This window comes from Heterodontus francisci, chromosome 4 (assembly GCF_036365525.1).
Source record: "Heterodontus francisci isolate sHetFra1 chromosome 4, sHetFra1.hap1, whole genome shotgun sequence".
Classification (NCBI taxonomy): Eukaryota; Metazoa; Chordata; class Chondrichthyes; order Heterodontiformes; family Heterodontidae; genus Heterodontus; species Heterodontus francisci.
In genome coordinates this window covers 72,646,715-72,669,258 of record NC_090374.1, presented here as the reverse complement: position 1 = coordinate 72,669,258, position 22,544 = coordinate 72,646,715, and the positions used below count along the sequence as shown (strand labels likewise).

General features: G+C 45.4%; 1 protein-coding gene across 2 annotated transcripts in view; it reads left to right on the top strand.

Moving 5' to 3' along the window:
• The window catches only part of arb2a (ARB2 cotranscriptional regulator A), a 771,898-nt gene that overhangs the window by 712,293 nt on the left and 37,061 nt on the right, over nucleotides 1–22,544 (top strand). The window lies entirely within an intron of this gene.

The following is a 22,544-nucleotide window of genomic DNA, read 5'->3' as shown; positions in this document are numbered from 1 at the left end:
AGATAATATGCTTCTTTTTTATTCTTCCTACCAAAATGGACAATTTCACATTTTCCCACATTATACTCCATTTGCGAGATTTTGCCCACTCACCTAACCTGTCTATATCCCTTTCTGTCATCAACAAATTTAGCAACCATACCTTCGGTCCCTTCATCCAAGTCATTTATATAAATTGTAAAAAGATGAGACCCTACCACTGATCCCTGTGGCGTACCACGCGTTACATCTTGCCAACCAGAAAATGACCCATTTATGCCTACTCTCTGTTTCCTGTTCACTAGCCAATCTTCTATCCATGCCAATATGTTATCCCCTACACCACGAGCGTTTATTTTCCACAGTAACCTTTGATGTGGCTCCTTATCAAATGCCTTCTGGAAATCGAAGTACAGTACATCCACCGGTTCCCCTTTATCCACAGCACATGTTACTTATTTATTTTATTTTTATTTAGAGATACAGCACTGAAACAGGCCCTTTGGCCCACTGAGTCTGTGCCGACCACCAACTACCCATTTATACTAACCCTACAGTAATCCCATATTCCCTACCACCTACCTACACTAGGGGCAATTTATAATGGCCAATTTACTTATCACCTGCAAGTCTTTGGCTGTGGGAGGAAACCGGAGCACCCGGCGAAAACCCACGCGGTCACAGGGAGAACTTGCAAACTCCGAACAGGTAGTACCCAGAATTGAACCCGGGTCCCTGGAGCTGTGAGGCTGCGATGCTAACTACTGCGCCACTGTAAATTGGTTAAGCATGACATGGGATATGAGGGCTCATTTGGCAATTTAGAACCCCACTGAGGAATTGCATTTACAGGGAATGTATCTTGGGACATCACTGGCATGCAGCACATTATTTCTCAAGAAACATTTCTTGTGAGTACCAGATAAGAGAATCAAATCCCTGGTATACTTGAACCTGGACATTGCAGCGAGATGGGCCGAGCCAAGTGCAGACGGATACATAATCTGTTGCACACCACTCCCACCCGAGAGCATTCATGTTAGGAAATCTACCATTATTATTATGCATGAAACAAACTTCCTTATTTAGAAAGAGGAAGGCATTACTGTCTATGTGGACAAGTTGCTATATATGGCCTATATAGCCTCAGTGGAAAAGAATCTGTGTTTACGCTTATGCCTTGTAACACACAAAAATTGTATTAATTGAAAGTATTTCTCACAGGGGACAGACTTGACAAAATCTGCTTTACACAGCACTGTAGGATTGGAGATGCTTCTGACTGAAGTAGTCAACTGTAAAACAGCAGTTCTTGAATTTCCTGATAGCTCTACTCTCCCACTTAACAAATGCTTATTGTATCTATAGTTGCAAGTGCAAGACGAGCTGGCAGCAGTCAGTTCTTAATTAGTTAGCAAGAAATTCATCTCCAATCTTGCAGATACTATCTCACTCTCTTAATCACTCAAACTTTGGGGAGGGAATTTATTATCTCTGGATAAACACATCAAATGATACAACAGTAAATCTGTTCTAGTTGTGAAGTGCCTAATAAGTGTCGAAATAGGTGTTAAAATCAAGTCTTTGGATATTCAGAGTCATGAAGCTAGGTTCAAATAAAATTAATTGAGCAAAGAAATTGAAATTATGTTAGAATTTTATATCCAAATCTAGGCGATTTCACAAATATTTAAAGCACAGTAGCAGATAGATCTTTATTGTATAAAGCTGATGAGGCAGGTATTGAAAAAATGGGCCCAAGTTAATTGGGCTAAGAAGTACTAAATTCAGTTACAAGCGCATCTCATTAAGTTTGTTTCAGTATAAATTTGCAGCAACAAGGAAGTGATTCAGTTCACAACCTAATCCACAAGGTGTCTTGTGCAGCTCATATGGGAATTATTGTTATTTATCTTTACTAATGCAGATGCTATTGTTCTATAGCAGTCAGATAGCCATTTGTGCTTCTGAATAGACATCACAAAGTTATTTCAAGTATTTGTTTCACTGCAAGTCTGACTTCATTTTCTTTTTGTCCACAATTATTGGCATTTCTTTTCTGAAGTCCATGACTCAATTAGATTCCAGTTCATTACACTTCAGAAGTACTTCATTGACTGTAAAGCGCTTTGAGGCGTTTGCTACTATATAAACGGCTATTAACCGCTTTCTGGTACCTGATCCAGCTTGACCCAGTTGGTAGCACTCTTGCCTCTGAGGCAGAAGGTTGTGTTTTCAAGCCTTGTTCCAGGATTTGTGACTGTGCTGCTTTGTTGGAGATGATGTCTATGCGATGACACGTCCTATCTGCCTGTTCAGGTGGACATGAAAAATTCCATGGCTCTATTCTTGGCAAAAATTCTTCCTTCAGTCAACTGGCCATTCATTTCATTACTATTAATAGAACCATGCTGTTTTACCTCATTACATAATGTCACTACAATTTAAAATATTGGATGTGAAGCACTTGGGAAATTCTGAGCGATGTAATACGTGCTATGTAAATGTACTTTCTTTCTTTGGGCTCATTCTTTGTGTGACAGCCCAGACGATTACTGCCAAGAGACTATTTCATCATTGGAGGCATCACAGACAAGCCCGAGCTTATCTTTGCCTAAAATCCACACAATTGCATTTTCTAGATTGATTTTAGGAATCCTCCTTGACTTTTCTCCTGGACTGGATGAGGAATCTGAGGGCCAAATGTAGTTCCCACACCATCGCCCCAGTTGAGATCAACTAACAGTACAGAATCGAGAATTTCTGAGCTATATGGCTTTATATTATATTTTGTGCTAAGTCATGAGCAGTCCTTGTTGGTCCTTTTCTCGAGTCCTAAAGGCAACAACTTCTTCTGAGTTGCTCACACTCCACCACTGTAATTTCACCAGAAATGCAGTGGAAGCCCCATTTGCACACAAAGGGAGGATGTTTATGCTCTCCCCCTTGGCGACTTTGGAGGCGGAGAGACCATATAATCGGGCAAGATGGAGGCCTTCCCAGTCCACAGCCAATTGAGACCCTTAAGTGGGCAATTAATGCCCAGTTAGGGGCCTCACCACGCTTCCATCAGTATCAGCCCATGTTGGTTGCTTGCTGGCTCCGGGGGTGGGGGGGTATCACTTAGTGCTCAATCGAGAGACATGGCATTGGGAAGGGGGGGTACCCGCTGAGCGCCACCCGCGGCGCTTGCTGCCAACCCCGCTATACCCACCTCCCCCATGACCCCCACCCCATGAAACTCCTCCCGCCCTGACTCACCTGGGTCCAGCACCTCTGGTGAGTCGAGTACTGGCAGCAGCCACCGCCTCCATGGTGGATTGGCCAGCAGCTATCAGCAGGCGGGACTTCTGTTGCCAGGGTCCTTACTCCTGGGGAAGGTCCGCTGCTGTCCTTGTAAGTGCCTAATTGACACAAATGCGGCAGGCTTTCCCCAGAGGAGGCGACACAGGGCGCTCACTGGTGCTTTAGTCGGTGGCTGAGACCCCCATTGCCCAGATAAAATCCCGGCCTTAGCAGGATTTCTCCCAAACTTCTGGCAAAGTTATGATGACGGAGCAGGAGCAGGAAATTTCTTGGCCATAATGTAGCAATGTAATCTATGCATTGGACTTCCTAGTAATCACCTAAGTGTGTAGAAGAGCATGTCAGGAGATGCACCAGGCATACCTGAAATTGAAATGCCAACTTTGCACTGGTACAGCACAAGACTACATACATGCTGAACAGTGAAAGCAGCATGCTATAGACACCACTAACCAATTCCACATCCAACAGATCACATCAAAATTCTGCAGTCCTGCCACATCCAGTCATAAATGGTGGTGGGCAATTAAAGAACTAAGAGGAGGAGGCTCCATGAACATTCCCATTCTCAATGATGGCAGAGCCTAGCACATGAGTGCAAGAGACAAAGGTGAAGCAATTGTAACCATCTTCAACCAAAAATGCCAAGTGCATTTTCCAGCTCGGCCTCCTTCGGAGATCCCCAGCATCATATATGCCAGTATTCAACCAGTTTGATTCATTGCACGTGATAACAAGAGACAGCTGAGCGCAATGTATACAGCAAAGGCTATGGACCCTGACAACATTTCGGCTGTACTGCTTAAAACTTGTGCTCCAGAATCAACAGTTCCTCTAGCCAAACTGTTCGAGTACAGCTACAAAACTGGGATCTACCCGATAAAGTGGAAAATTTCCCCAGGTATATCCTATCTACATAAAAGCAGGACAGATCCAATCCAGCCAATTACCACCCTATCAGTCCACTCTCAGTCATCAGCAAAGTGATTGAAGGTGTCATTGATAGTGCTATCAAACAACACTTATTCAGCAATAACCTGCTAACTGAAGCTCAGTTTGGTTTCCTCCGGGGCACTCAACTCCAGACCTCATCGCAGCCTTGGCCCAAACATGGACAAAAGAGCTGAACTTCTGAAGTGAGATGAAAGTGATTCCCCCTGACATCAAGGCAGCATTTGACCGAGTGTGGCATCAAGGAGCCCAAGCAAAATTGAAGTCAATGGAAATCAGGGGAAAAACTCTCCACTGATTGGAGTCATACCTAGCACAAAGGAAGATGGTTGTGGTTGTTGGAGACCAGTCATCTCAGCCCCAGGACATTGCTGCAGGAGTTCTTCAGGGTAGTGTCCTAGGCTTTACCATCTTCAGCTGCTTCATCAATGTCCTTCCCTCCATCATAAGGTCAGAGGTAGGGATGTTCAGTGATAATTGCACAGTGTTCAATACCATTCTTTACTCCTGAGATACTGAAGCAATTCGTTCCCACATACAGCAAGACCTGGATACCATTCAGGCTTGAGCTGATAAGTGGCAAGTGTCAGTCACACCACACTAATGCCAGGCAATGATGATCTCCAACAAGAGAGAATCTTACCACCTCCCCTTGATGTTCAGTGGCATTACCATCACTGAGTCCCTCATTATCAACATCTTGGGGGTTACCATCGACCAGAAACTTAACTGGGCTACCCGTATGAATACTGTGGCTACAAGAGCAGGCTGAAGGCTGGAAATTCTGCATTGAGTAACTCACCTCCTGACTCCCCAAAGCCTGTCTACCATCTTCAGGGAACAAGACAGGAGTGTGATGGAGTACTCTTCGCTTACCTGGATGAGTGTAGCTCTAACAACACTCAAGAAGCTCGACGCTATCCAGGACAAAGCATCCTGCTCGATCTGCACCCCATCCACCACCTTAAATATTCAGTCCCTCCACTACCAGCGCACAGTGGCAGCAATGTTTACCATCTACAAGATCCAATGCAGCAACTCGCCAAGCCTCTTTCAGTATAACCTTCCAAACCCGTGACTTCTACCACCCAGAAGGACAAGGACTACAGATACATGGGACCACCACCACCTGCAAGTGCCCCTCCAAGTCACATGCCAACCTGACTTGGAACTATGTCACCGCTCCTTCACTGTCACTGGGTCAAAATCCTGGAACTTCCTCCCCAACAGGGAGTACCTACACCACAGGGACTGCAGCAGTTCACGAAGGTAGCTTGCCACCACCTTCACTAGGGCAATTCGGGATGGGTAACAGATGCAGGCCTTGCCAGCAACACTCACATCCCGTGAATGAATAAAAACAAATGAGCCACTTAAAGAGATATTAGGTCAGAGGACCAAAAGCTTGGTCAAAGAGGTAAGTTCTAAGAACAGAAGAACTAGGTGCAGGAGTAGGCAATTCAGCCCCTCGAGCCTGCTCCTCCATTCAATACAATCATGGCTGATCTCATCTCGACCTCAACTCCACTTTCCTGCCCGTTCTCCATAACCCTTCAACCCATTACAAATTAATAATCTGTCCATCTCTTCCTTAAATTTACTCAGTGTCCCGACATCCACCGCACTTTGGGGTAGTGAATTCCCAAACCTGGTTTCCCTGCAACCACGTCTCAGTTCTTCTTCTTCTTCTTTGGTCTCCTTGTCTCGAGAGACAATGGGTAAGCGCCTGGAGGTGGTCAGTGGTTTGTGAAGCAAAGCCTGGAGTGGCTATAAAGGCCAATTCTAGAGTGACAGACTCTTCCACAGGTGCTGCAGATAAAACTGGTTGTCGGGGCTGTTACACAGTTGGCTTTCCCCTTGCGCTTCTGTCTTTTTTCCTGCCAACTGCTAAGTCTCTTCGACTCGCCACACTTTAGCCCTACCTTTATGGCTGCCCGCCAGCTCTGGCGATCACGGGCAACTGATTCCTACGACTTGTGATCAATGTCACAGAACTTCATGTCACGTTTGCAGATGTCTTTAAAGCGGAGACATGGACGGCTGGTAGGTCTGATACCAGTGACGAGCTCGCTGTACAATGTGTCCTTGGTGATCCTGCCATCTTCCATGCGGCTCACATGGCCAAGCCATCTCAAGCGCCGCTGGCTCAGTAGGGTGTATATGCTGAGGATGTTGGCCGCCTCGAGGACTTCTCTTTTGGAGATACGGTCCTGCCACCTGATGCCAAGGATTCTCCGGAGGCAGCGAAGGTGGAATGAATTGAGACGTCGCTCTTGGCTGACATAAGTTATCCAGGCCTCGCTGCCGTAGAGCAAGGTACTGAGGACACAGGCTTGATACACTTGGACTTTTGTGTTCCGTGTCAGTGCGCCATTTTCCCACACTCTCTTGGCCAGTCTGGACATTGCGGCACAGTGGCGCAGTGGTTAGCACTGCAGCCTCACAGCTCCAGGGACCCGGGTTCGATTCCGGGTACTGCCTGTGTGGAGTTTGCAAGTTCTCCCTGTGTCTGCGTGGGTTTTCTCCGGGTGCTCCGGTTTCCTCCCACAAGCCAAAAAGACTTGCAGGTTGATAGGTAAATTGGCCATTATAAATTGTCACTAGTATAGGTAGGTGGTAGGGAAATATAGGGACAGGTGGGGATGTTTGGTAGGAATATGGGATTAGTATAGGATTAGTATAAATAGGTGGTTGATGTTCGGCACAGACTCGGTGGGCCGAAGGGCCTGTTTCAGTGCTGTATCTCTAATTGCAGTGGGAGCCTTTCCCATGCGCTTGTTGATTTCTGCATCGAGAGGCAGGTTACTGGTGATAGTTGAGTCTAGGTAGGTGAACTCTTGAACCACTTCCAGAGCCTGGTCGCCGATATTGATGGATGGAGCATTTCTGACGTCCTGTCCCATGATGTTCATTTTCTTGAGGCTGATGGTTAGGCCAAATTTGTTGCAGGCAGATGCAATCCTGTCGATGAGTCTCTGCAGACACTCTTCAGTGTGAGATGTTAATGCAGCATCGTCAGCAAAGAGGAGTTCCCTGATGAGGACTTTCCGTACTTTGGTCTTTGCTCTTAGATGGGCAAGGTTAAACAACTTGCCACCTGATCTTGTGTGGAGGAAAATTCCTTCTTCTGAAGACTTGAACGCATGTGAGAGCAGCAGGGAGAAGAAGATCCCAAACAGTGTAGGTGCGAGAACACAGCCCTGTTTCACACCACTCAGGATAGGAAAGGGGTCTGATGAGGCACTGCTATGCTGAATTGTGCCTTTCATATTGCCATGGAATGAGGTGATGATACTTAGTAGCTTTGGTGGACATCCGATCTTTTCTAGTAGTATGAAGAGACCACGTTTGCTGACGAGGTCAAAGGTTTGGTGAGATCAATAAAAGCAACATAGAGGGGCATCTGTTGTTCACAGCATTTCTCCTGTAGCTGGCGAAGGGAGAACAGTACGTCAATGGCGGATCTCTCTGCTCGAAAGCCACATTGTGCCTCAGGGTAGACATGCTCAGCCAGCTTCTGGAGCCTGTTTAAAGCGACTCGAGCGAAGACTTTCCCCACTATGCTGAGCAGGGAGATTCCACGGTAGTTGTTGCAGTCACCGTGGTCACCCTTGTTCTTATAGAGGGTGGTGATATTGGCATCGCGCATGTCCTGTGGTACTGCTCCCTCATTCCAGCACAGGCAAAGCAGTTTGTAGAGTGCTGAAAGTATAGCAGGCTTGGCACTCTTGATTATTTCAGGGGTAATGCTGTCCTTCCCAGGGGCTTTTCCGCTGGCTAGAGAATCAATGGCATCACTGAGTTCCGATTTTGTTGGCTGTACGTCCAGCTCATCCATGACTGGCAGAGACTGGGCTGCATTGAGGGCGGTCTCAGTGACAACATTTTCCCTGGAGTACAGTTCTAGGTAGTGCTCCACCCAGCGGTCCATTTGCTTGCGTTGGTCAGTGATTGTGTCCCCTGATTTCGATTTGAGGGGGGCAATCTTCTTGATGGTTGGCCCAAAAGCTCTCTTAATGCCATCATACATTCCTCTGATGTTTCCGGTGTCGGAGGCCAGCTGAATATGATTGCATAGGTGTTGCCAGTAGTCATTTGCGCAGCACCTGGCTGTTCTTTGTGCAGCGCTTCTGGCTGCTTTAAGTGCCATGGATGTTAACGCGCTGGGGGCTTTCTTGTCGTTCAATAGTGCAATGCGCTTAGCAGCTATGACAGGTTCCAGCTCTTCATTATGAGATTGAAGCCAGTCTGCATTCCACTTCACACGTTTGCCATAGGTGGTCATAGCTGAGTCATAGATGGCGTCTCTGATGTGGGCCCACTTGGTCTCTGCATCCCCTGTAGGAGTGTTTTGAAGGGCTTTTTCAAGTGAATTTAGAAACTTATGTAACAGTTGTGGATAAGAAATTCCGCTAGTGTTGATGTGCGGGCGGCACTTCTGCTTGGAGTGATGCAGCTTCTTTTGAGTCTAACCTTGCTGCACACCAGGAAGTGGTCGGTGTCGCAGTCCGCACTGTGGAAGCTGAGTGTGATTTGAATGCTGTTTAAAGAGGCTCACCTTGTGATGATGAGGTCCAGCTGGTGCCAACAACGTGATCTTGGGTGCCTCCAAGAAACCTGGTGACAGGGTTTAGTATGAAAGAACGAGTTGGTGATGCAAAGGTTATGATAGGTACACAACTCAAGCAGTCCATTCTCATTCATCCTTCCAATGCCATAGCGCCAAAGGCAGAAGGGTCATGAGTCATGGTTGGCCCCAACCCTGGCATTAAAGTCCCCCAGCAGGAACAGATGTTCGGTATTGGGGTTGCTACTGATGATATTATGGAGTTCCTCGTAGAACTGGTCTTTAGCTTCATGTGAGGAGCAGAGTGTTGGAGCATAGATGCTGAGTAGGCATACTGGACCAGAGGCGGTGAGCAGACGGATGGACAGTATGCGTTCCAAGCCATTTGAAGGTGGCTCTGTCATGCTGAGCAAAGAGTTTCTGATGGTGAAACCCACTCCATGCTGTCTTGGTTCTTAAGGATCCCTGCCCTGCCAGAAGAAGGTGTAGTCTTGCTCTCTTAGAGATCCGCTCGCAGGGAGGCGTGTCTCCTGAAGTGTTGCAATGTCCACATTGAGTCCACTGAGCTTGTCTCAGTAATCGCCACTAAATCATACCTATTTGTCTCTATTTGCGCTATGAACTCATTTATTTTATTCCGAATGCTTCGTGCATTCAGATACAAAGCCTTTAAGTTTGTTCTTTTATCAAATTTCTCTACTCTTGTACGATTTCTTGGTGCAATGTGACATTCACACGTTCTGTCCCTTCCTTTTATTTTCTGGTGACAATCAGCCTCATTACTAATTACTAACTCATTACTAACCTGCACTCCTACCTTCTCCTTTAACTTTGACTTCCTAATTTTCCATGCAATTGAACCCTCCCCCCAACTATTTAGTTTAAAGCCATATCTACAGCCCTAGTTATGCGATTTGCCAGGACTCTGCTCCCAGCATGATTTAGGTGGAGCCCGCCCCATTGGAACAGCTCCCTCCTTCCCCAGTACTGATGCCAATGTCCCACGAATTCGAACCCATTTCTCCCACACCAGTCTTTGAGCCACTCATTTACCTCTTTAATCTTATTGACCCTGTGCCAATTTGCTCGTGGCTTAGGTAGTAATCCAGAGATTTTAATTTAGCCCCTAGCTGCTCATATTCCCTCAGCTGAACCTCTATCCTCGTTCTCAGGAGTGTTTTCCTCAAATTAAAGGAGGAAAGCAAGGTTGAGAGGCGGAGAGGTGTAGGGAGAGAATTCCAGGGCTTACGGTCTAGGCACGGCCACCAATAATGGAGCAATTAAAATCAGGGATGCTCAAGAGGCCAGAATTAGATGAGCACAGACATCTCCAAGGGTTGTGGGGCTGGAGCAGATTACAGAGCTGGGGAGGGCCAAGGCCATGGAGGGATTTAAAACAAGGATGAGAAGTTTAAAATCAAGGCGTTGCTTGACCTGAACCAATCTAGATCAGTGATCACAGGATAGGTGAATGGGACTGGTGCGAATTAGGATACGAGCAGCAGAATTTTGGATGACCTCAAGTTTACGGAGGGTAGAATGTGGAAGACCAGCCAAGAGTGCGTTGAAATAGTTAATTCTAGAGATAACAAAGGCATGAATGAAGGTTACAGCAGCCAGTGAGCTGAGATGGAGCAAAGGCAAGCGAAGGAAATAGGTGGTCTTAGTGATGGTAGAAATATGTGGTCGGAAGCTCATCTCTGGGTCAACCACGGCACCAAGGTGATGAATAGTTTGGTTCATTCTCAGATAGTTGCCAGGGAGAGGGATGGAGTCCATAGCTAGAGAACGGAGTTTGGAGCAGGGACCGAAAGCAATGGCTTCAGTCTTCCCAATATTTAATCAGAGGAAATTTTTTGCTCATCCAATGCTGGATGTCGGATAAACAATTTAGCAACAGTGGAGGAGTTGAGAGAAGTGGTGGTGAGGTAGAGCTGAGTGCTTTTGGAAAATTTCACCAAGGAGCAGATGTGTGAGAAATAGGAAGGGATCAAGGATAGATCCTTGGGGGACACCAGAGAAAATGATGTGGGAGCAGGAAGAGAAGCGATTGCAAGTAGTACTGTGGCTATGATTGGATAGATTAAGAAAGGAACCAGGTAAGAGCAGTCCCACACAGCTGGACGACAATGGAGAGGCGTTGGAGGAAGATAGTGTGGTCAACTGTGATAAAAAGCTGCAGACAGGTCAAGGAGGGATAGTTTACCTTTGTCACAATGACTTAGGCTGTCATTTGTGACTTTGTTAAGAGCAAGATCGGTACTGTGGCAGGGGTGGAAACCTGATTGGAAGGATTCAAACATGGAGTTGCCTACTATCAATCATTAGCAGAGTGTTGGAAGGGAGTCATCAACAGTGCTATCAAGTGGCACTTACTTGCCAATAACCTGCTCACCGAAACTCAATTTGGATCCTGCCAGAACCACTGGGCTCCAAACTTCATTACAGCCTTGGTCCAAACATAGGCAAAGGAACTGCATTCCAGAGGTGAGGAGTGCTTGACTACTTGTGGCATCAAGTAGCCTTGTAAAATTGAAGTCAATGGGAATCAGGGAAAATCTGTCCCCTGGCTGATTCACTCTGAGCACAAAAGTAGATGGTTGTGGTTGTTGGAGGCCAATCATCTTAGCCCCAGGACATCGCTGCATGTGTTCCTTAGGGCAGTGACCTGGGCCCAACCATCTTCAAATGCTTTACCAATGACCTTCCCTCCATCATAAGGTCAGAGGTGGGGATGTTCGCTGATGACTGTGCAGTGGTCAGTTCCATTCTCAACTCTTCAGGTAATGAAGGGTTCCATGCCCGTATACAAGAAGACCTGGACAACATTTAGGATTGGGCTGATAAGTGACAAACAATATTTATGCCAGGCAATAACTGTTTCCAACCGGAGAGAATCTACCCATTGCCCCTTGATATTAAACGGCATTACCATCGCTGAAAGCCCCACTTTTAACATCCTGGGGGCAACCATTGACCAGAAACTTAACTGGATCAGCCAGATAAATACTGTGACAACTAGAGCAGGTCAGAGGCTGTGGTGAGTGACTCATCTCCTGACTCCCCAGAGCTATTCCACCATCTATAAGGCACAAGTCAAGAAGTGTGATGGAATACTGTCCACCTGCCTGGATGAGTGAAGCTCCAACAACACTCAAGAAGCTTGATACCGTCCAGGACAAAGCAGCCCACTTGATTGACACCCCATCCATCTCCTTAAGCATTCAATCCTCCACCACAGCGCACTGTGACTGCAGCAAGCCGCTAAGGCTTCATTAACAGCACCTCCCAAAACTACGAACTCCACCGCCTAGAAGGACAAAGACAGCAGGCACATGGGAACACCACCACCTGCAAGTTCCCGTCCAATCCACACATCATCCTGACTTGGAAATATATCGCCATTTCTTCACCATCGCTGAATCAAAATCCTGAAACTCCCTCCCTAACAGCACTGTGGGTGTACCTATACCACATGGACTGCAGCAGTTCAAGAAGGCAACTCACCACCACATTCTCAAGGACAGCTAGTGATGAACAAGAAATGCTAACCTTGCCAGCCACACTCACATCCCAAGAACAAATAAAAAAATTGTGGGAGTACCTTCACCACACGGACTGCAGCGGTTCAAGAAGGTTGCTCACCACTACCGTCTCAAGGGCAATTAGGGATGGGCAATAAATGATGCCACATCCCATGACCAAATGAGCAAAAAGATTGATTCTCAATAATTATTTATTAACAATGTCAAGATTATTAATATGTAATTATGAATGTCAGTGTGCTTTGATAACATGGAGTGTACTGGAAGTCACGTCCATGCCGGCACCTGTTGTTAGGTCAAAATCAAGTCCAAAACTGAAACAATAAATTATAAATAATTAAAACTTTTGCGTCCACCATATTTCCATTGCTTCACACTTTTCTGTACCATACTTTAGGACATTATACCACAGGCCATCGCACATTCAGAGAGCAAGAATTGGTGATTGACTTAAATGGGGACTTAACTGTGGTAACCAGTCAAATATTTGATTTCATTAACTGTAAACAAATTACAAGCAGTCTTATTCAGTCAATAATTACTAGTAAAAATAAGTAAACGGCAGAAAACTGAGCAATCAAATCATTCCATTTTTTAAACTGCCACAGTTTTTTAAACTGCCGATCAAATCATGCAAATAGTAATGTTATATTAATCCACTAGGTTGTTTTTCCCGTTTACCTACTTGTCACCAGAAGTTCATGGATTCAAATCCCACTCAAGAGACTTGAGCACATAAACTAGGTTGTCAATTTAGTAAAGTACTGAAGGGTCATGGGTGGCATCTCTCAGTTGAGATGTTAAACTGAAGCCTGTCTTCCCTCCGGTGTATGTGAAACATCCCATGGCACTATTTGAAGAAGGGCGGGGGTGTTCTCCACGGGATATTTTGGTTGAGTTATATCACTCAATGAGCCTTTGTGCCAATTGTTATATTTAGTTTAGTTTTTCCACAGCTTTATTACAGCCATCAATGGATTTCACAGTGGTAATCCCTAATGTGAGATCCATAGGACTAGAACTACTGCTTATGTGAAATATACGTCCTCCAGCACAGAATGATTGGACCAAATTACCTGTTTTCATATAATTCTATGCACTGAGAAGAAGAGGAGGACCACCAAAGGGATGACACATGGGTCAGGGTGCATGAGAGATGCTCTGTGCCCACCACCGGTATCACTTACCCACTTCTATGTACAAATCTGGCTAGATTTTGCTTTTATACATGATTAGTGCATACCTGCTGGCCTTTCCAGTGACGCTCACATCCCATGATAGCATGATTGGCACATCTGCCAACCTACCACCAGCTGTATCTGTAGGTATTGTTGCATCTACCTGGGAATGGCTGTAGGAAGCTTCTTCATAGGTTCCAAATCAGAAGAACCATATGTTGTTTCATAAAGAAGAAGACTTGCATTTATATTGTGCTTTTCACCACCACCAAACATCTCAAAGCACTTGACAGCCAATGAAGTACTTTTAAAGTGTAATCACTGTTGTAATGTAGGAAATGCGGCAGTCAATTTGCACACAACAAACTCCCACAAACAGCAATGTGATAATGACCAGATAATCTGTTTTTGTGATGTTGATTGACGGATAAATATTGGCCCGGACAACAGGGATAACTCTTCTGCTCTTCATCAAAAGAGCGCCATGGGATCTTTTGCATCCACCCGAGCAGGCACATGGGGCCTCAGTTTAACATCTCATCCAAAAGACAGCACTCCTGACAGTGCAGCACTCCCTCAGTACTGCAGTGGAGGGCTGAATTTAACAGCCGCAGCAGTGGCCCTGTCCGCCGACCGGAAATCTGAGGCAACCCTGCCACGGCAATTTCCGGAAGCCCTGACAGAATTCAATGTCAATCAGGCAGTTAACTGCCTGCCTTCGGGGCTTCTGTGCCTTTAAAGGCAAACAGCCCGCCTCCAGGAGCTGCTGTCCAGTCATATGGCAGACAGCTCCAGTCCCAGTAGCACCACTGGGAGTGGTGGCCACACCTGGTACTGCAGGAGGCCCGGAGCAGCCACCTGGAGGAGGCCCCAGAATGTAGGTAAGTAGGGTCGGACTTGCCAGGGTCACTCTGTCAGGCCCCAGCAAAGTGGGGGAGGGACTTTAGTGAAAGTGGGGTGGGGTGGGGTGGGGGGTGGTTTCAGTGGGGACGGCCCCTGCTGCCAGGGGCCCTCTGTGGGCCATGGTGCCTAATCGGGGGGGGGGCTCCCAAAACTCTAAGACCACAGTTGGCCCCTCCGCTGCTAGTAAAATTAGCCTCTGGTTGAGAAGGCCATCCTTGACCTTTCCCACCCCTGGTAAAATTCCATGATATTAGACACTCCACCCCCCAGCCTTCGCTTGCCATTTTATACAACATCTCCTGTCTCCCAGCCTGTCCCTAGAGGGCTGGTAAAATCCAATCCAGAGTGTCAGACTTGATATTTTTGCTCAAGCCCTAGAGTGGTACTTGAATTTGGAACCTTCTGAGTTAGAGGCAAGAATGCCACCAACTGAGCCACAGCTGACACCTAATATGCTATTGCTTGCTGCTAATATGCACCATTTGGCTGGCACAACAAGTGAGAGAACCAGTCAGCTGTGACTTCTAGCTTGCGTATGAAGTTTTCTTTTCCTTCAATTTTTTTTCCTGTCACTTCTTATTCCCCTACCCCATACACAAACTTTAGCAAAATCTGCTAATGTGTTGACATGCTGTATCATTTTTTAAGAGCTTTCAAATTTTTCGTCCCCTATTGTGACAATCCCTTTTAATGTTCCCATCTCTTTATATTTCACTTGCACACAAATTTCCTGTCCTATCACTGGACTGCTCCCAACACTTGATCCTGTCTCCACCAAGTAACTGTGAATAGAGATACAAATGAGCTAACACAGGAAATTTTAGTGCCATTAACACATGAGCACTCAGGCAAAATTGTCACCAGTTCTTAAATGTTTTGATGAAACTTATACCAGATAAGGAAAATTATCCCCTACCAATATTATGAGCAAATTTTTTATTTAGGGGCAAATGTAGCTAAAACTGTTCTGTATCATAATTGCTATGGGCAATAGGTGTATATCTGGACGACGCAGATAAGAGTTTATTACAAATTGATGGCTAATGACTTCAACCTTCTCGAACTTATCTGCAGTATAGTTACGTAATTACTTATATTTTAATAACATGCACATGTCCTCCTTGGTGGCCCAGTGAAAGCAAACCATTTTTTAAAATTACGCAGACTTTTAGCTGTATAAGATTAGAAAAATGGAACCTGCATTTACTGCATCACCAATTCTTGATTAACATTATTTTCAGTCCTAAGAATCTGGCTACTGTTAAGCTGCTAACATTTATTTGTATAAGCTTATTTTACAAATATATAAATGAAGAATACAAAGCCTGATCCCTACATTATAGCTCTCATAACTAATTCAGTAAGCACAGCCAGCTAATTAATAGAAGAAAAACAAAGTTGGGTCTATTTGCTAAATAAATGTCTTTGGCCTCCTTATCTCGAGAGACAATGGGTAAGCGCCTGGAGGTGGTCAGTGGTGTGTGGAGCAGCGCCTGGAGTGGCTATAAAGGCCAATTCTAGAGTGACAGGCTTTTCCACAGGTGCTGCAGAAAAATTTGATTGTTGGGGCTGTTGCACAGTTGGCTGTTCCCTTGCACCTCTGTCCTTTTTCCTGCCGACTGCTATGTCTCTTCGACTCGCCACACTTTAGCCCCGCCTTTATGGCTGCCCACCAGCTCTGGCGAACGCTGGCAACTGACTTCCACGACTTGTGATCAATGTCACAGGATTTCATGTCGCGTTTGCAGACGTCTTTAAAGCGGAGACGTGGACGGCCAGTGGGTCTGATATCAGTGGCGAGCTCGCTGTACAATGTGTCTTTGGGGATCCTGCCATCTTCCATGCGGCTCACATGGCCAAGCCATCTCAAGCGCCGCTGACTCAGTAGTGTGTATAAGCTGGGGATGTTGGCTGCCTCGAGGACTTCTGTGTTGGAGATACGGTCCTGCCACCTGATGCCAAGTATTCTCCGGAGGCAGCGAAGATGGAATGAATTGAGACATCGCTCTTGGCTGACATACATTGTCCAGGCCTCGCTGCCATAGAGCAAGGTACTGAGGGCACAGGCTTGATACACTCGGACTTTTGTGTTCTGTGTCAGTGCGCCATTTTCCCACACTCTCTTGGCCAGTCTGGACATAGCAGTGGAAGCCTTTCCCATGTGCTTGTTGATTTCTGCATCTAGAGACAGGTTACTGGTGATAGTTGAGCCTAGGTAGGTGAACTCTTGAACCACTTCCAGAGCGTGGTCGCCAATATTGATGGATGGAGCATTTCTGACGTCCTGCCCCATGATGTTCGTTTTCTTGAGGCTGATGGTTAGGCCAAATTCGTTGCAGGCAGCCGCAAACCTGTCGATGAGACTTTGCAGGCACTCTTCAGTGTGAGATGTTAAAGCAGCATCGTCAGCAAAGAGGAGTTCCCTGATGAGAACTTTCCGTACTTTGGACTTCGCTCTTAGACGGGCAAGGTTGAACAACCTGCCCCCTGATCTTGTGTGGAGGAAAATTCCTTCTTCCGAGGACTTGAACGCATGTGAAAGCAGTAGGGAGAAGAAAATCCCAAAAAGTGTGGGTGCGAGAACACAGCCCTGTTTCACGCCACTCAGGATAGGAAAGCGGTCTGATGAGGAGCCACCATGTTGAATTGTGCCTTTCATATTGTCATGGAATGAGGTGATGATACTTAGTAGCTTTGGTGGGCATCCAATCTTTTCTAGTAGTCTGAAGAGACCACGTCTGCTGACGAGGTCAAAGGCTTTGGTGAGATCAATGAAAGCAATGTAGAGGGGCATCTGTTGTTCACGGCATTTCTCCTGTATCTGACGAAGGGAGAACAGCATGTCAACGGTCGATCTCTCTGCGCGAAAGCCACACTGTGCCTCAGGGTAGACGCGCTCAGCCAGCTTCTGGAGCCTGTTTAGAGCGACTCGAGCAAAGACTTTCCCCACTATGCTGAGCAGGGAGATTCCACGGTAGTTGTTGCAGTCACCTCGGTCACCTTTGTTTTTATAGAGGGTGATGATATTGGCATCGCGCATGTCCTGAGGTACTGCTCCCTCGTCCCAGCACAGGCATAGCAGTTCATGTAGTGCTGAGAGTATAGCAGGCTTGGCACTCTTGATTATTTCAGGGGTAATGCTGTCCTTCCCAGGGGCTTTTCCGCTGGCTAGAGAATCAATGGCATCACTGAGTTCCGATTTGGTTGGCTGTATGTCCAGCTCATCCATGACTGGTAGAGGCTGGGCTGCATTGAGGGCAATCTCAGTGACAGCATTCTCCCTGGTGTACAGTTCTAGGTAGTGCTCAACCCAGCGGTCCATTTGTTTGCGTTGGTCAGTGATTATGTCCCCTGATTTAGATTTGAGGGGGGCGATCTTCTTGATGGTTGGCCCAAGAGCTCTCTTAATGCCATCATACATTCCTCTGATGTTTCCGGTGTCTGAGGCCAGCTGAATATGACTGCAGAGGTGTTGCCAGTCGTCGTTCGTGCAGCGCCTGGCTGTTCTTTGTGCAGTGCTTCTGGCTGCTTTAAGTGCTACGGATGTTAACTCGCTGGATGTTAACTTGCTTAATAAATGTACAGGTACCATAATTGCAATGCAGGGCATGCAAGGCTAAACCTATTCGAGAAACTGTTAACACACATGTTTAAATTAGTCTTACATACATTCCTGTGTTGACACACAAAATAATATGAGCATTAGCATTAACATTTGATTGAAGTTTAAAAGACTGAAACTATACAGCAGATCTACCAATGATGTTCTTAATAAGTTGAATGGGAAATGGCATCTTCCCTAGTCCTGGATGTCAGTCTTGGAATTCCAGTGTTATTAAAAGGTTCAGTGCCTGTTGAGCCTAAACTTCAAGAACTGAGATGGAACTTTCTTCATCTTTCTCCTACATAATCTCAGATGCCTACACTCCCTGAAAAATTAGGAATTTGTGGTACTCCCTTTTAAATGCTTCAGCTAAATCAGCAATTATTGCACTAGATAACTGTCTATTCTACATCCAGATGGTTTTAAGCATGAAAAAAACCCATGAGTTATGGTCAGTACATAGTGTCTTTAACTTATAATTATGTTTCCTGTTTTTGCAGCAACATATTTCTCATTATTTTCAGATTTTTGTTTTCTTTCAGAGACAGTTCCCTGGACTGGTTACATTGGGACTTCAGGTCTATGCAATGTGCATATATTTACATATATTGCAACAGTGTAGGATAACAATGCTGATTTATTTCTAAGCTTAGATTAAACTTTACACAGTAAATTGAGTGACATTAAATGCCATAAGCAATGACTCGTACTGTGCTGTTATAACTGTATAAAGACTGGAAGATAACCTTAAAGCACTTGTGGAAGTGTTACTTCACCTTAGCAGCATAATAGTTAGTGGAATTTTGACTTGTATGCAGAAAAAAGAACTATTTTTATTACCAGAGCTGGCCCCAGCTAGATACAAAATAAAATCTCATGAAATGCTGTTAATAAATTTGAAGTGAAATTTAATTGATATAAGCAATAAGGAAATTGTACCAACCATTATCTTTTAATAACAGGAGTTAAAATTAAAATAGACAGTGATTAGGCATTGAAGTTGCTAAGTTTACAGGGTAGTAAAATATTTTCACATATTAAGTCAGTGTCACCCATTTCTGACAAATAAACTTTAAAACTCTTGATGTATATAACTGTTGTAGTAAATGGTTATTGAGCAGTCTTCTGTTTTTCAGTTGCAATGCGCTCCTTCATATTCTCAGTATGAAGTTACATATCCCTACTATAGCAGTTTGCAAGTTGGTATGGGGTGATGGGAAAAGCAATAAATAAATTATCACGTATTTATATTGTGATATAGCAACTGAGACAGATGTGTTTTATTTGACAACAATGGTTCCATTTCTTTCTGATCAAAAGGAAGGTATATAAATATGCCGGTTTGCACCTCTGTTGTTGCTTGATATTATCATGCCGCCTGCAGAAAAATGAGGCAATTTTGAGTTTGGGCGGACTTTGTGCAGGTGATGGGAACAACACTTGTATAGCCAGCCCAAAGACCTTGCCGAGAGGCCTCGCTTGCTTACTACTGACAAGTTGGGAGTGCAGAACCAGCTTTCAGAGCAATACCTTGTTACAGCAAATGTACTGATACCAGAAATTTCAAGTTTAGTGGGAGTGTAAGATGAGTGATACAAGATAAGCCTGTTACGCACCCTACTCAATTTTACTTTCCATTGACTTCAATAGAAAGAAAAATTGGGTAAAGAGTATAACAGCCAGTGAACTGCTATCACCTGTTATACGCCCTGCCAAAGTTGAATGTTTCACCTTGTATTTTTAATCAATCAGAATATGTCAGATCTTGGTTCATATGCTTCAATCTTGATGAGTCAAATATGAAACCATTGCCGTGTTATGATTCTGTATATGTCAACTGATCATTTCAACAAATTTGATTGGGTAAAACTTACTTTCTGTAGTATAATTTATATTAATAGATTTTGTTGCAATTTTCCAACTTTGTGCTGCATCTGCGGAGAAAACAGACAAGTTCCCGTTTTGAGTGTACAAACTCTTTGTGAACAGCACTTAAAAAGGGAGTGGACAGGACAAGAGTGGGGGTGGTAGTGTGTGGGGCGGGTGAAGAATTAGAATGACTTATGAAAGTGCTTAAATAGAAAACACGAGATGTTGAAATGGCAGAAGCATGATACAATAAGAGGCATAATTGAGAGAAATTAAACACAGGGAGAAACAAAAAAAAGAAATAAATTCATACGCTTTGTAGATATATCATCCATACCATGGGCAAGGTTTTCCGTTTTGGGAGCCCAAAAATGCTGGATAGTTGCATTATTTCTCAGCTCAGTGCTGGAAAGTAGCTCATCCCCAGGCTAAATATAGGGTGAAGTGTTTCAGTTCCGATGTACAGTAACACTAATTCTGCATTTGAACATTGGGCTTATGGACAAAATAAACAACTTGCCAAGTATAGGAGACATTTTTGTAATTGAGATTTGTTTCTCAGTGACAGACAATATCAATAATAGATAACAAATTGTAAATCCAATGAAAAATGGCATGCGGGCTTGGAAGCTGGAGGGCCAATAGGAGGCCCTCTTGCACTGAAAGAGCAGCCTGCCATTGCAGGTAAGGGCGACAGAGGGCGCCTCCAACTTGAGGCCCCTCTCAGCAGTTCTAAAATTTTCGAAATAAAAAATGGCCACAGATGCCAGACTACCATTGTGAAGGGGGAGCCCCTCCACAGGGTGGCCTGCAGCCAGAGCTGTGATCAGGTAGGCAGGGAGGAGCGGGTTGGGCCTCAAAGTAATCCTGGAGCACTAGCCCCACTGGAAGGCTGCCTCCAGGCATTTGCTGTGCTCCCGACGCCGTGAGAGCCTGCAGGCTGACTGAAAAATTCCATTCTGCCTCTGATCAGTGACCTTAATCGGCCTTTCGATTAACATAACAAACTACTCACCACTCGCGGGCGGGTCACCGTTTCATACCTGATCCGGCCTCCAGGTGAATGACGGGGAGTCGGGACCATGACAGGGAGCCAATATGCAGGCCAGAATCAGGAACTTCCACGCCTGCCCACCTCCATTCCTGCCCCAATATCTGCACAAAAGTCCTACCCCATCTATCACCTTAACCTGATGGATATTTAGGAGGTCTTGGACTAGCAACTGAAAAGTTGTAAGTTCAAATCCCACCATGACAGGTTGTGAAATTGAATTTCTGAGCTCATAGGAGAAAATGACAATGAAAGTTGCTGAATTGTTGTTTAAAAAACTCAACTGGCTCATTAATGTCCTTCAGAGAAGAGAATCTGCCACTCTAATCAAGTCTGATCTCTGGGCAACTAGGATTGAACAATCATTACTGCCTTGTCTGTGTCACCCACATCCCCAAAACAAATAAGTTGAAAGTTATCTACAGTATCGCCATTACCTAGCAGATATGCCAGATTGGTGATATTTGTGGCAACTCAAGCAAACATATCAGGCTGCATTTTAAGACTCCGCTGCTGAAGTAGGTAGCGGACACAAAAAAATGCGGCTCGCGTGCACGGGGACCACGTCACGGAGCCGCCGCAATTTCATACACATAGGCGCCGGCACCATTTTTAAAGGGCTTACAGCCCTCAATGGACATTTAAAATTTAAAGGGGCAGGTAATGGAAAGGTTTGTAAAAATGATTGAGATGACCTTTCCCTGCATTCTCCCACCCCCCAGTGGCATATCACAACATTCCTGCCCTTTTCCCCCCCCGGGATTCCTATATTGAAAATATGACCTCCCGCCCTCATAAAGTTCAGCACCTTTGTCCTTTACCCTTTCCCATTACCCCCCGACCAATCTGAGGCGTTCTAACCCCACTCCCCCCCTCCCACATAGAGAAAAAAAACTCCTCCCCCTCCCCACTAGTGACGTGCCACGTTTCCCCGAACGGGGATTCGAATGCGCGGCATTGTCGGTGGCAAGAACGACGATGGCAATGTGATGGCAGGATAGCTGCAGGCTGCATGGTAAGTAGGCATTTACGTATTTTAATGCAGGTCCCGTCACCGAGAAGCAGGGCAGCCGCAACAAGGCCTCGCCGCCGCCGTCGAGATCGGTACAGAACCTGCTGCCATCGGGGTCAATGGCAGGCCTCCGCCGTACCGATCTTCATTGCCCCCCCCGCCACCGTTGCTGACGGCATAGGGGCTTTAAAATCCAGTCCATCGTTGTATTCTCTTGCCATACCAGCTGTATTTTGTATCACTTTAACCTGGCAATTGTATTAACTAGATCCTGTGAACAGAATTTTCTGAAGCTCTGTACGAAATGCAGGGCCTCATGCAGAGCAAGTGACTTATCACAAAATTGCAGTTGCATTCCCCTTAATTTCCCATCCATTACTGTCCAAGTGCCAGTGGGAAAAGCACCCAGGAATTTCTGACAATTCATCTTCTGCATGCAAAACACTGGAAAGTTTCACCATTCATTACCTTGTACATGTTAATCTAGCAGCAGCTTTATTTCAAATCATCTTAAACTGACAGTTATCGCAGTCATACATGTGTCACTTAACCTAGCAGGTTGCATCAGTATGTCGTGTA